General features: G+C 39.8%; 2 long non-coding RNA genes across 3 annotated transcripts; both read left to right on the top strand.

Annotated features, from left to right (window-relative positions):
- Positions 1-9,787: 9,787 nt before the first annotated feature.
- Positions 9,788-11,410, top strand: LOC127536551 (uncharacterized). 2 transcript variants are annotated; one of them, XR_007945578.1, is made up of 4 exons: positions 9,788-10,249; positions 10,357-10,454; positions 10,809-10,850; positions 10,965-11,410. It is a non-coding gene; the product is annotated as an uncharacterized LOC127536551 (long non-coding RNA). The 2 variants fall into 2 exon arrangements; XR_007945577.1 differs by having other exon boundaries at positions 9,810-10,249; positions 10,809-11,410.
- A 65-nt stretch (positions 11,411-11,475) lies between these two features.
- LOC127536560 (uncharacterized) lies at positions 11,476-13,773 on the top strand. Its single transcript, XR_007945595.1, has 2 exons — positions 11,476-12,316; positions 13,358-13,773. It is a non-coding gene; the product is annotated as an uncharacterized LOC127536560 (long non-coding RNA).
- The last annotated feature ends 525 nt before the right edge of the window (positions 13,774-14,298 follow it).

Below are 14,298 nucleotides of genomic sequence, written 5' to 3'. Positions count from 1 at the left end.
TGACAAAGGAAAACCTGGCCTGGCCACTCCCTCCTCCAGTCCCCCTCATTTTTCTGGTCACTGTGTGTTTCTTGCACAAACAAAACATCCAGCTTTTTGAGCCGACACAGCTGAAACAATGAGGCTCTCTTGGAGTCAGAACGAGCTCCATTAATGTTTAAAGTCCCAATTGAAATATTCATGGAGAGCCATAAAAAACAAAACAAATAAAAACACGAGATAAAAAGCACACCGAGATAAAAGCAGTTACTTATCTCCCTTAAGCAGAGCTTTCTTGGCTTTTGTGATCAGCTTTCTCAGTCTATAAATTTCCTGATCTGTAAAAACATCTTCCTCTTTTTTAAATCGATTCACGGAGCAAATAAAACCATTTAAATCGGGGAAGAAAGTCTCCACCTTTACCGCCCACTGTCCTTTGGTTTCAGCTAAAAACTTTTTGATTTTCACAGCAGAATATAGGGTCACTTTATCTTTCTGAGAGGGAGTAAGCTCCTCCTCCTCTTCTTCCTCAGAAAGGTCCTGCAAGACCTTCCTGGCCTTCCCTCCCCCCTGCAATTTCTCAGCTGATTTTTTTTTCTTACTTGTGTTGATGCTCAGGTTATGTTCATCAAGCACATCCTCCATTACAATATCATCAACCGTGTTGTCCTTTTTACCGCTCCCCTCCCCAACATCCAGAGTACTGTATTGGTCTTTTTTAACCCTTGCTACAACAGTTTCTGTGCCCTGTTGATCATTACAGGACGCCTCCACCAGGCTGTCCTCAGATCCCTCCAGGATCGAGGACGAACCTGAGGCACTTACCCCCGCCCTACTCACCGGAGGCTCCGCACGCGGAGCCCCGGCTCCACTCTCACCACCGACCTGCCGCTCCGAGCCCGGAGCCCCGGCCGCACTCTCACCACCCGCCGGGAGCTCCGAGCCCGGAGCCCCGGCCGCACTCTCACCACCCGCCGGCCGCTCCGCGTCCGGAGCCCAGGTGTTGTGCCAAAAGTTGATTTTTGCCAGAAACTGATTTCCAGTACACGGGAGCGCGCACGCACAGCCGTCACAGTTAAAAAGCGCAGCTAAGCGCAACCAGTTTGTTTATAATCATCTAACGGTGATTATTTGTGTTTGCGTTTTATAGCCTCCTGTACGTCTACTTGCCTTATATCGCTGTGCAATTGGCTAGTTGGTGATTTCAATCTGCCGTGTATTTGTGCTAATAAAGATATGTGTCACCGAGGGAGAGTCTTTTTTTCTGCACCAACATTACATTAGATCCCTCAACAGAAAAATTGACCCCACACAGTGCTTTGTACGGTTTGAAGTATGAGAAAAAGGACATTACAATGTGAAAATCCGCTTATTTTGCTTGCCAAAACATGATTGATGCCTCTGGTATTGTACATAGATGGATATTTTGCCCTAAAATGACTTAATATAACACAACACAGTAATTGTGGAAGCTATTCAGTAGTTTGTTATTTTGTATAATGTTTATTTGTTATGTTATTTTGTTTAGAATACTTTATTTAGTATGAGTTATATTTGTTATATTGAGTTATAGTTATATACTCTTATTTTGAAGGTCATGGGTGATTTGGGCACACAGGTGAAGCTATTTAATGAATATGCACTCACTCAGTGACAGAATGCACCGGGAGGACACACGGTTTTTTACCTGGGAGTTAGGCAGCAGCAGGCCAAGTTTTAACATCTTTTGTACCATCGTTTTAGCGCTGAAAATAAAACCTGCCTTAAAATGCATTTTTTCTGGCTGGACAATGGACTCAATACCTGCAGGCACTTTAACTCTCCGAGTAAGATTCTCAAATGCAAGATTCCTGAGACCGAGCTCGGTGTGTGTGTGTGGGTCTCAGACGTCTGACTGAGGGATAACGAATCCATTATCGGTGGCTGATAAATCGTGAACAGGCCGATGTATAATGCACAAAGTTTGGGCTACATTGTCTGATAGATGAGTTATTACACTACTGTTAAGGCCCACATGGCTCAAATTCAATTTTCTGTTCTGTACACCTGTAAATATTTTTTCCAATATGTGCAATTCATTTTACCATGTAATCTTCTGGGATCTCGGAGGGATACCTTGCCTCTCTCCCGAACATTAAATAGAAAGGTGAGAACTTTGTTGTAACTTGCCGCTTTGTTCGCAGGCCAAACATTACAGCATCTAAATGCTGGTCCCACACATCTGGCCTGTCATTGACCAGTTTGGCCAGTGCCCTGCAAAGAAGCATTTTTTTTTAAATTTATGCAAGACATATTCCAGAGTGATATGAATAAAATGTTAAAATAGATATAGGCCTACCTCTGGATCGTCCCATTCATCTTCTCCACTAGTCCATTGGTCTGTGGATGATATGGGGCGCACAGGCTTCTTTTGATGTCCAGAATCTTGCACACGTTGCTGTTGATCTATTTTACAAATACATAAAGACAGCAAATTAAAGGTAGCCATAGGGGGAATAACAAGTGACTAAAAAGTCATTGAGTACTGCAAGCGTTACAATGTAAATTAGCAAATTTTTGTCGATGTTTTTAGTTTTTCATACATACTTCATTAACAAACTCCTGGCCTTGGTCTGTCAGTATCGTTTTTGGTGCTTCAAACTGATAGAAGAACTTCAGTAAGCACTGACTGACCTCCTGCGCAGTCTTGGACTTAATGGCATAAGCCTGGGTCCACTTTGTTAAATAATCAATCAGCTCGCATATGTACTGGATTCCACTTTGAGTGGTCCTCAGTTTGCCAATTAGATCCATACCCACAAGTTCAAATGGTGTAGTGACCTGCAACCCATAAAATATAACTCATTAAATGTGTATCATACTTCCAGCAAATTGTCATTTTCTCCTATTAACTTTCTTTTTTGTCTAAAAGAAGAAGATGATATAAAGATTCAACTTTTTTCTTACTTTAATGGGTTGATTAACGACTTCCTCTTTAATCACCACACTATTGGCTTTATTTATTTACTACTATTCAGGACACTGTGCAACCCAACAGTAAAAAGAAAAACCAACAGAACCATAAAAATTACTCTCCTTATACCCATCTGTGAGCCCTTGACAAAATGGGAAAATGTTTAAACTTCAGCATAGCTGTTACGAACTAAAAGATGTTAAAGGGTATGAGGAACGTAACAATGATTTAAAACCCAGGTTAAAATAAAGAAAATTGAGACAAGTTATGAAATGAAAGGTGATGAATGTTTATCCACAAAACTAGATAACTAAATAAAGCAAACAAGAAAACCAATGAACCACCTGGTAAACCTAAAAACAGAAGGACAAAGGAAACAACCAAATTACTGCAAGCTCCTCAGCCACTGGAGGCCTGCAAAGCTCACAAACTCTCACAAACAGCTCCACAAAGCCGACAGGTACCACTGCTCCACACAGGACAGCTGTGAGAAGAGGCCAAAGAGAGAGAAAGACCACAGCTCTCTCCTGCTACATATAGACTCATGCTTAATCAGACTAATTCAGCAGCACCTGCACACCTTCACAGCAGCAGAGGAGCCTGGAGAGAGAGAGGGAGAGAGAACAAGCAGCACAGCAAACACACAGGCATGTAACAACAGCTTATTGGAAAGACAAGAAAGCATATGCTTATACTGACCCACTGATGAATGTCCTCAGACATTCCAGGCCAGTAAAACCTCAGAGAGATGGCCTCTCTGGTTTTCCTCTGCCCACAGTGTGCACCATGGCTGCTGGCATGAAAGTCTATGAAGACATTGTTGGCCTCCTCTTGTCCACAAAGAACTTTCACCCTGGTGGAATTGGGCTGTCCTTTATGCCTTACATAGTATAAAAGCCCATCTATAAAAACATAAATAAATCAGAGATGAATTGTAATAAAGTAGGCTACAGTAAATTTATTTATTTATGTTTGGATATGCCCTACTTATCTAGCTTATATTTAATATTTGATTAATTAGTAATATCATGTTTGGCTTGGTGTGGTTTAGTTATGTGTTCATTGAAAAAAAAGACCAACAAGGAAACAAATGTACCTTGAACATAAGCACATGGACACTTATTTACTGACTGACTTACTACCTACACACACACACACACACTGCAGACATGCTGATTAACTCCATGACTATATCATAGCCCTTCTATATAAAAGCCAGTTGAGAAAGCCGAGAAATATGTAGTCTGTTTCCAAAGGCCTGTACACACACAATAATAAATAAAGTAAATTTGAAAAAGACGAAATAGTCAGACAAGATACACTAGTGTTTTTTTTTTTCTTTTTAAGCCTGCAGGTATAAGTCTATCACGAAACACCGCACCCCAAAACAGGAGGTAACCGCCATTCCGACATCCCTCCACTCTGATATGGGCTCCCAATTGTCTAAATGGCAACACTTAAATTTCTTTCAAACCTCCCATCATTCCGAGAATTTTTGCGTCCTATGGTAGGAATGACGGTTAAAAAAAGAAAAAGCCTCCCGCCATTCCGCCATTTCCTCTAAAGCCATATAATTTACAGAGCAGTAGGAGACAACTGAAGCTTACAGTATTGTTAATTATATCTAAATCTTATTGTTTTTTTCTTACATTTTAGATGAGTAATCTAACTAGTTGCTATCATTGTAAATCTGCAGTTCAGCACCGGACAGCTCCGAGTCGTTGACTCACTCGGAGTAACACAGAATCTCTAAAACTTTATTTGTCCCCAAGGGACATTTAAAACACACTCATACATAGGCGGTTATGTAGGATCCACCAGCCATTATCAACACTGGAACATGACAAGAACAGATTTAACACCTTCACAGTCACAGTGGAGACAAGGCTTGCTTTGATCAGTGGAGCTGAGACACCAGGACACTGCAATCAAAAACATTTTCCAGATCTGACACAAGGGTGCAAGGTATCAAATCAGCAGGAGAACAGGAGACCAGGCGATACAGGACTTCTCCAAACAGACCTCCACTCCAGGACAGGGCCTAAAGCCGGTCTGAACCCCCACTCATTATCAGGACCAAATGGCTCCCAATACGCATTCTGACTGATTCCTGAGCCATCAAAGCGGGGGCTCAGGAACCTGGATGACAACTTCAAAGACATTCCACTCATTGACAAGGGACTCTGGACTCCCCTCAAAACTAACAAAGACAATCATCTCCCAATTCTGGACAAAACTCCTTTTATGTACATCCATTTCAACAAACAAGTGAACTTTTCAATGACTTTGTGATTAATCTACCTCTTGTCTTACCTCTAATATTTTATTCCTCCTGATTAGTATCAATGTAATAATTTTTAATATGTCTGCCGATCACATATGAGCATGTCTGGTATCATTTTAATCAGCTATCTATCAGTAATGCTCCTAGATAAACCCTGTTCAACAAATTTTAATATTTTGGAAAGTTACAGAAATTTCCTGAAAATGTAACTCTGTGGGACATCTGGACCTCAGCCTTCCCTGACAGGGGATGTACCAGACCCCTGCTGAGTTAATGATATGCAAAGGCACCCCTTTAAAAGACCACATCTGAAACCACCATTTTGAGTCCTCTTGAATTTTGTGAGTCCTCCATCACTCTGAGAGTTCTTCCGAGTTCTTTTGAGTCCTCTTGAATTTTGTGAGTCCTCTTGAATTTTGTGAGTCCTCCTGAATCTTTTGAGTTCTCCTGAAAATTGAAGTCGACTTGCTATCCATCACTCTGAGGCTCCACTCTGTCCACCGTTGTTCCGACCCACATTAACCAAGGCCCACTGGACCATCCACCAAGGCAGCATCATCATCATCATCATGGCACACAAGTACCTTTCAGTCACTGGAACTTGGTGCAAGTTTCTCAAACTATCTTTTCAAAGATAATATTTACAGGCTAACAAATTAGCCTACTACCAAACTGACGGCTGCTTTCAGGTGTGGTCTATTTATACCTTTTCCCTCAGAACATCATATTTTAAGTGTAATATTAATCCCAGTGTTACATTGAAATATTGTGTTCTCTTCCTTCCTTTTTCCCATCATTCACATCTCACCATCTTATTCGTTTTGTGTTGTTGTTGTTCGTCTTAATGTGTGTTATTGCTGTTGTTATTGTTTAGCTTAGTTTAATAAATGTACATAAATATAAGTTCAGTGCCTCAATTGTTTTGTTGTTCACATTTTGGTCCCTAACTTGTATAGATTCCAGCTACCTCAATTTTATACATAACCTTTCAAGCTAAGTAATTCCCCTTATAATTCCTGAAGCTCTTCTTGACAGCGCAACAAGAAGTGTTTCATAGGCTAATTATTATATTTGTCTAATCTAAATACTTTGCTGGTCAAATATCAGGTAGACTATATAATAATTCTGTATGAAACTCTTAACCCCATTTGAGCAAACATTATCCCTACATTAATATTGGTGGAGAAACATTATTATAATCTTACGGTTATAATTTGTGGAGAAAACCCTTACAAACAATTTAAACACATATATCAAAACCTATGTCAGAAATCCTACAGTTATTCATGTTGGAAATAAACCAATAAACAAACGAATACATAAACAAGTATGTAAAACTGTTCAATAAATAAAGAAAAGAAAAAAAGACAAGATAGAATAGTAGGCTAACTCGAAAAGGCCTACAGGTCTATTCCATTTAAGAAGATCCAACTCACCTTGCAAGTCATAATTTTTTGTCTTTCGACGGAAATTATTTTCTTGGACCTTAGTCAGTCCATCAGGGATGGTTCCATCACTCAAGTAGGACATTATGTTGTTAAAAACAACGGGATCCATTATTACGACTCCAAAGAATGGCTTTCAGCATGAAGGTCAAAAGCGTGCACCTTGACGTCTCAATCAACGGTGTGTAATGGTGCTTAATTAGGCTATATATAGCGTCAATTACCTTATACTATGGCGGCAAAATGCCATGCGTTGAGTGCATGATACAAAGTCATTTTGAGCAAAGATATGCATGTCTAGGCAGTGACAGGGACGTTAACCAATTGGCAGGTGGAATGGCCGGATTTTTACATTATAATGGCCCTTTACTCATTTTTCAAGCGGTATAAAGCACTGGTTGGAGTCAAATCTTACAAATGTCACTCTGATGTGTTATATAAAGTGATTTTGGGGCAAAATATTCATGTACATACAACACCAGAGGCATGAATCAGTTTTTGGCAAGCAAAAAGGCTGATTTTTACATTATTATGGCCCTTTATGTATTTTTCACGTGGTATAAAGCACTGATTGGAGTCCAATCTTCCAAATGTCACTCTGATGTGTTATATAAAGTGATTTTGGGGCAAAATATTCATGTACATACAACACCAGAGGCATGAATCAGTTTTTGGTAAGCAGAATAAGCTGATTTTTACATTGTAGTTTCCCTTTTCTCCTTTTAAAGGGGTAAAAAAATACTGAATGGAGACAAATCCTGTAAATATTACTGTGTTGTGTTATATCAAGTCATTTTAGGGCAAAATATCCATCTATGTACAATACCAGAGGCATCAATCATGTTTTGGCAAGCAAAATAAGCGGATTTTCACATTGTAATGTCCTTTTTCTCATACTTCAAACCGTACAAAGCACTGTGTGGGGTCAATTTTTCTGTTGAGGGATCTAATGTAATGTTGGTGCAGAAAAAAAGACTCTCCCTCGGTGACACATATCTTTATTAGCACAAATACACGGCAGATTGAAATCACCAACTAGCCAATTGCACAGCGATATAAGGCAAGTAGACGTACAGGAGGCTATAAAACACGAACACAAATAATCATCGTTAGATGATTATAAACAAACTGGTTGCACGTAGCTGCGCTTTTCAACTGTGACGAGAGGCATCAGGCTGCAGACCTCCACTGTGAGGTCGCTTCCGGTGCAGACCTCCACTGTCAGGACGCCTCCACCATAGATATATACAAACACTAGATGGCTCATGAGCGCTGTCAGCCTATGGGGAGCAACGTCGCCACATGGCGGCCATCTTGGGACAGGGCTGCTCGATCACTCATAACATTAAAGTCAATGGAGCATGGATTTTAAAATCACTGTAGATTGCTCAATTTTCAACCGATTTTACAACAGCTTGGTTTGTTATAAACATCAGAGATGTACTTGTTTTACTGCTTACATAAGAATAATTAAAACCATTGAATTCATATAATAATGAACACAGATATCAGCTTTTTTCAGCATAAATGGATGTAAATGTAATTTTAATATTTAGCATTGCACTTTTTTTATTACTATCAGCTTTCTAATGCACAGATAAAAACAAAGCTCAACCAAAATCAATGCACAACAAAAAGAGATGATGTCTTTTCTTTTCATGAACCTGGTGCCTACATTACCCACAATGCATTTCGACTGCAGGCTAACTAATCCAGGCATAGATGTATACAAACAATAAGTCTAAGGTCTCAATCAAAGTCTCTTAACAAGCAAATACAACCACAACCACAAAGAATGTAATTTCGCCTAAAGATTAGGTTCTCAAAAAACGTTGGTCTCAGGAAAACCTAATAATTGAAAATCAGATTGTGAGTAACACCACCTTCAATGTGAGTCGCCAGGCAGAAAAGACACACAACTGTGCCGCATTTTTCAAAACGAAAAGCTGCGATTTCGGAATTGAGCCTGAATCATAGCCACGTTAATAAGGTTTGTAATAAACTAAACCGTTTGTAAATCAATCAAGAAATGAGCGAGTTATGAGTGTTAAAGTGAGGAAATCATCCACCTTACCATTGACTACAGTACAGTGCGCCAGAGCAGTCCTCTGTCCTAAGATGGCCGCCAAGTGACGACGACGCCGACTCCGTCTCGAGACATCTAGCGTTTGTATATATCTATGGCCTCCACTGTCAGGACGGGAAGTAACCATAAGCGTCCGGTACGTGGCCGTAACGCACCTGAAGTTTGTTTACTAACCGCTAAATAAATCAAAAGAAGAAGCCATTTCACACGAGTGATCGTCTGTATCGTTTGGCGTTTACGGTGAGTTGTTGATTTTTATTATCCACAGAAAGTGTAAATTACGGTGGCTGACAGGGGAAAATGACGTGCATATACACAAACGAGCTGCAAATACATTAATGCGCTGCATAAATGAAAAGAAATGCAAAAAGAAAATGCTGCATATCCAGTCACACAGTGGAAGTAGTAGTGACAGTAGTGAGCTTTTCACCTGAGAGGCAGACAATGGTGAGAGAGACAAGTAACGTTAGTTGAGGGAAAAACTGTATGAAAAGGTTTGTCTTCTCTCATCTCCATGGATAAACATAAATAACAGAGAGAACACAGGGAGATGGTAGTAAAACACCACTTCAGCACCCATATAATCACAGTGACTGAAAAGCTAAGGACTTAAAAACTCCTAAACATTTAGGGAAACTAGATGTCCACTGTCTCTGACATAACCTAACATAACTTTTTATGTGTGGGTTTATGTAGGCCTATCGGGGTGGGGTGGGGGATGGGGGGACCTGTGTGTTTTTTGTTTTGTTTTGTTTTTTGTAAAGCGCTTTGTGCTACATTTCTTTTGTATGAAAAGTGCTCTATAAATAAAGTTTGATTGATGGATTGATAACCATGCCGACTTTTTATGGGTGCTCAGTCATGTGTGACTGGATATGCAACGCTTTCTTTTTGCATTTGTTTTCATTTATGCAGCGCGTCTGTATATGCAACGTTTTCTTGTTGCAGCGCGTTTCTGTTTATGCAACGCATTCATGTATTTGCAGCTTGTTTGTGTATATTGTACATTTGCCCATGTCAGCCACCGTAGTAAATGCATGTTTTGCGTTCTTCGTCAGTATAGCTGTTGCAAACTCATGTAGGAGTAATTAATGATGCAGTTATTGGATATAGGTCACTTTTATAAGTAGATGTAAACAGGCGGTACAAAAAATCAGATATATACATCAAGTCAGTACTAGGCAAAAAGACCTGCAGTGTAAATGAGGCCTAGAAATGTATGTAGAAATTAAGTTTTTTCACATTTTAACTGTAAGCAAAGATAAATTAATTTGAAATAAAGTTCATGTACTATAATTCAAACACATAACACAATTTTATATCCTTTTCAGATGCACCATTCAATTTTTAAGTCAGTCGGAAAGCCTGCAGTAGAACGCTGCACAACATGCTGCAGTTTGTTTCACTGCCCCCTTTGCCCCAAAGGCATGTTTAAACCAAGCATCCCGTCGAAGCTTCAGCGACATTTGGAGGTCCACCTAAAAATGCCATTACATTTGAAGGTAATGTCATTGCATTTTAGATTAAAGTTATACGCACATGCACACAATTGTGTCATGTGACTTGTTTGTCATTGTCTAATCTAAACATTTTCTTGACCTGCTTTTAGATAAGAAGATCTGGACAGATACATCAAAAGCCCTCCTGCGAGGTGAGGTGTCACCAGTGTTTAGGCTGAAGAAAAGAAGGGTGGATGACATTACTATGGTAAGATTTTAATTTTGTTTTAGTCCCATTTGAGTTTTTCTTTTGTTTCAGGTTGGAAACCAGCATTTCTATTTCCCTATTTTTTCAACAGTCTTTTTTTCCAAATTGTACTCCAATTGTGGACTTGCTTTAAAGAATATGCCATTCATGAGTTAAGGTCACACCTGCTGTCTCTAAAAATAAACAGTGTCTAGATAATGCATGATTGGATTGAAAATTAACATTTGTTGAGCTGACTAATATGTCAAGGTGGACTACTTGAACAGGTCCTGATGGGATCTTTTCTTTTTCTTCTTTTTGGAGGTTAGGCTTGAATATTACAACTGATCTTTTTACTTATCTATATATTTTCAGGAAGAAGAGCAGCAAGCTGAGGTTTCAGTCAGACCTGCTGATGTGAGCACACCAGTGGAAGGGATAGGCTATTCTCACAGTACCTATTGGTCAGATACTGTTGGTGCAGCAGTTATGGTACAGAAAGACATTTTTTTATTTCTGTCTTTTCTATAGGACTCGGTTGAAGTGCATATTCTGCATGATTGCAGACATGCAGCAGAGTGGGTTGAGGCCAATAAGACACTCTTCTCTGCCAGAGTGGACCTGCCTGATGTTCTATACATGGGGGAGGAGGAACAGGCTGAGGCTGCTCTGCAGTATAAAAGACTGGGGCAAGAAGACATGGATGAGCAGGAAAGGGAAGAAATCCTGGAGGTCTTCAAATTCACATTCTACAACATTGAGGACGTGGAAATTTTGTGACATAGTAGTGGACGAAAACAATTATTTGGCATATTGTGAATGTCACAAAGATGAATAATTGAAGGATAACAGAACATTTGATCGTGTTGTGACTTTGTGTGTTCATGTTTTGTTTTCTCATTGAGCACTTAATAATTCACTTGAACTACACTGTAGATCTCAAGAGTTTGGGTAGTAGTTGGTGGTATTTAGGTGCTCCAGCACCTAAATACCACCGAAACAAACTGCAAGCGAGAGACGCTGCAAATTCACAGAAGGTCGCCAGGCCACTAGGGGGAGCCGAGCATACGGAAGGGACTGATCTTTTATACCGACAGGAAATACCTAGGAGGAAGTTGCAAAGAAGACAGCGGGATAAGAAAGTTTGCAAACACTTGGAGAGGAGAATAAAAAGGTATGTTTTCCCTTACGTGTTTTTTAAACACTCGGCCCTAGTCTCTTACAGTATTATCCAACAGCAGCAAATTTACGTAGCAAATATTAGCGTGCGTCTGTCTAGCAGACCGTTGCTAAGGACCCCCATCAGAACAGCTCCCCCTAGTGGCCTGGCGACCTTCCGTGAATTTGCAGCGTCTTTCTCTTGCAGTTGTTTCGGGGTTTGTATGCAGCATTTCCCTTTTGCATTTGTTTTGTCGGTTTGTGTGTTTTTGCTTTTGCAGCATTTCTGTGAATGCATCGTTTGCCCTTGTCGGCCACCGTAGATTCAACACCACAGAGGACACATTTTTATAATTTTCAAAAATTAATCTGAGGGCCACTTCAAGTGAGGGCATGAGCCGTGTGCGGCCCCTGGACTGCTGGTTGCCCATACTATTCAGCTTCAATATTAGCTGCAAGTAATGACAGTCATAACTGAAAGTAAATTTAACTTTTTGTTTTTGCTTTGTTGAAATTCCAGAATCATATTGTTGAAAGGATGTGGCCAGAAGTCAACAAAAGAGTGAACTACCCACTGAAAACGGCTCTCGTCCAGCTCATAGACCAGGAGGAACTTGACATGGAGGACAACTTGACACGATACTGTGTCTCCACACTTACATGTCAGGTAGCAGAGATTGGACTTGGTCGGATGGTGCAGTCCTGGAATGCACACAGGATTCAAGGTTAAACTGCTTTATAAATTTTCTTTCAAGTCTACAATGTACTTAGCAGTGTGTAAAATTACAAGGCTGAGGTTCATATCCCATTGCTCTTGGTATAATTGATGTTTGCCATCCCTATCAGCATTATAGTCAGTGTTCTGATATGTATTAATTTATTCCAGAAACTTACCTGTGTTTTTGTATGTGTGTAAGTGTCTGTCTGCTGACTATGTCTGTTGTCGAGTGGAACAAATATTTCTCGACCTGTCACAATGAATATAGTTGCTTTTTTTTTTGTTTGTTTTTTAACAGATAATTTAGTTACCTCCTTGTATTGAACACTGAAGCCAAAAATACTTGGACTACTTTTCAGTGTAACTTATCCATAAGAACATTAAGGTAAACAAAATATATGTTAGCTTTAGTAGAAATATAATAACAGCTCACTTGAATAAGCATGCTTTAACAACTCCCTTGGAATTAACAATAGCTGGTTTTACATGGAACCTTCCATTCTCATTGGAATTGATTTAGAAGCTGTAACCAAATAAAAATTTTACATATACACCTCAATTAGAATAAACAGAAAAAAACGAATGGAATTTCATTCAGTTTCACAGGGGTGGAATATTCCTTTCCCCAAAGCGATCAAATGAAATCTTTTTTCATGTAAACAGTGAAAAAGTAAAGTTGTCAGGCCGCATTCTGTCTGCATATGCTCTGTCTCTTGCGCTGCTATGGAGCCCTCCACATAGCCTTTGGTGGGGATGTGTTGAGTTTGATGCTCTGTGGATAAGATACAGAGCACAGGCAGTTGCACGTCTGTATAACGGCTGTTCTGATTATGTACGGTAGCTGCTCATGTAAACACCAAATTGGAATAGATCCTGTCATGTGTAAATAGTGGATCTGAGATTGTCAGTTTGAAATGATTTTAATTGCAATGAGAAAAAGTCTGCATACACACAAGGCTATTGAGGTGGATTGATATGCATGATGGTGATATGCTAATTACCCAAACCTAATCCTGTGATGATTTGTGTTTCTATCTGCTTATTTTAGGAAAAGGTTTTCCAAATCAACTGGCTCTGGGTGGATGTCCAAAGAAACTGGCGGCAGATTGTTTGCCAGAGGCTGCAGAAGCTGGACAAGCTTACCACCAGGAAGTGGGGTCATCGCTGACACAAGCTTCCCTTTTTGGGAGAAACCCATTCCCCACAGGTGAACAACAAACAGCAGCTGAAAATAAATTTGCACAGCAATACTTGGACATTTCTGTGCTTTTCAACAATTCGGTGTACAACAATCCGACCAGTTTTCAAAGCAGGATCAAGGACCTCATCAATATTGTGAAAAGATATGTGTAGAGAGAGCTGAAACGTCATCGACATTTTTGTGACATAATGTTATTCATATATTTTTCTTTTTTCTGACTTTGTTCTTGTTATTCTTGTATTAAAGACTGTTTTTTTCACCAGGCTGTAGTCTCATCTCTGCTTTATCTAGCTTCCTCAATGTGTCACGTTATGTCACATATGATGCTGTATAAAATTCATCTCATATATAAGATTAATCACATATAATACGATAACAAGACGACATGGTCATCAATATCCCCCACCACATGTGATGTCTATGAGTCTATATCCAAAATAGTGCTCAAGGGCCATAACTCTTAAATATTATCGCACAGGTCTCATTTTCGAACTTGATCAAGGTGTCCATGGTGTGAAGCTACACACTAAATTTTGTAATCCTCGCTGTAATAGTTTCCAAGAAAAGCTGTCCCCTTCATATGAGTCTATATCCAAAATAGTGATCAAGGGCCATAACTCTGTTAAATATGATCGCACAGGTCTCATTTTCGAACTTGATCAAAGTGTCCATGGTGTGAAGCTACACACTAAATTTCGTAATCCTAGCTGTAATAGTTTCCGAGAAAAGCTGTCCCCTTCATCTCGGATGCACGGACGGACGGACGGACGGACGGACGGAGGCCAAAC

This window comes from Acanthochromis polyacanthus, chromosome 12 (genome assembly GCF_021347895.1).
Source record: "Acanthochromis polyacanthus isolate Apoly-LR-REF ecotype Palm Island chromosome 12, KAUST_Apoly_ChrSc, whole genome shotgun sequence".
Lineage (NCBI taxonomy): Eukaryota > Metazoa > Chordata > Actinopteri > Pomacentridae > Acanthochromis > Acanthochromis polyacanthus.
The sequence above is the reverse complement of the archived record's forward strand: the minus strand, read 5'-3'. Positions and strand labels throughout refer to the sequence as shown.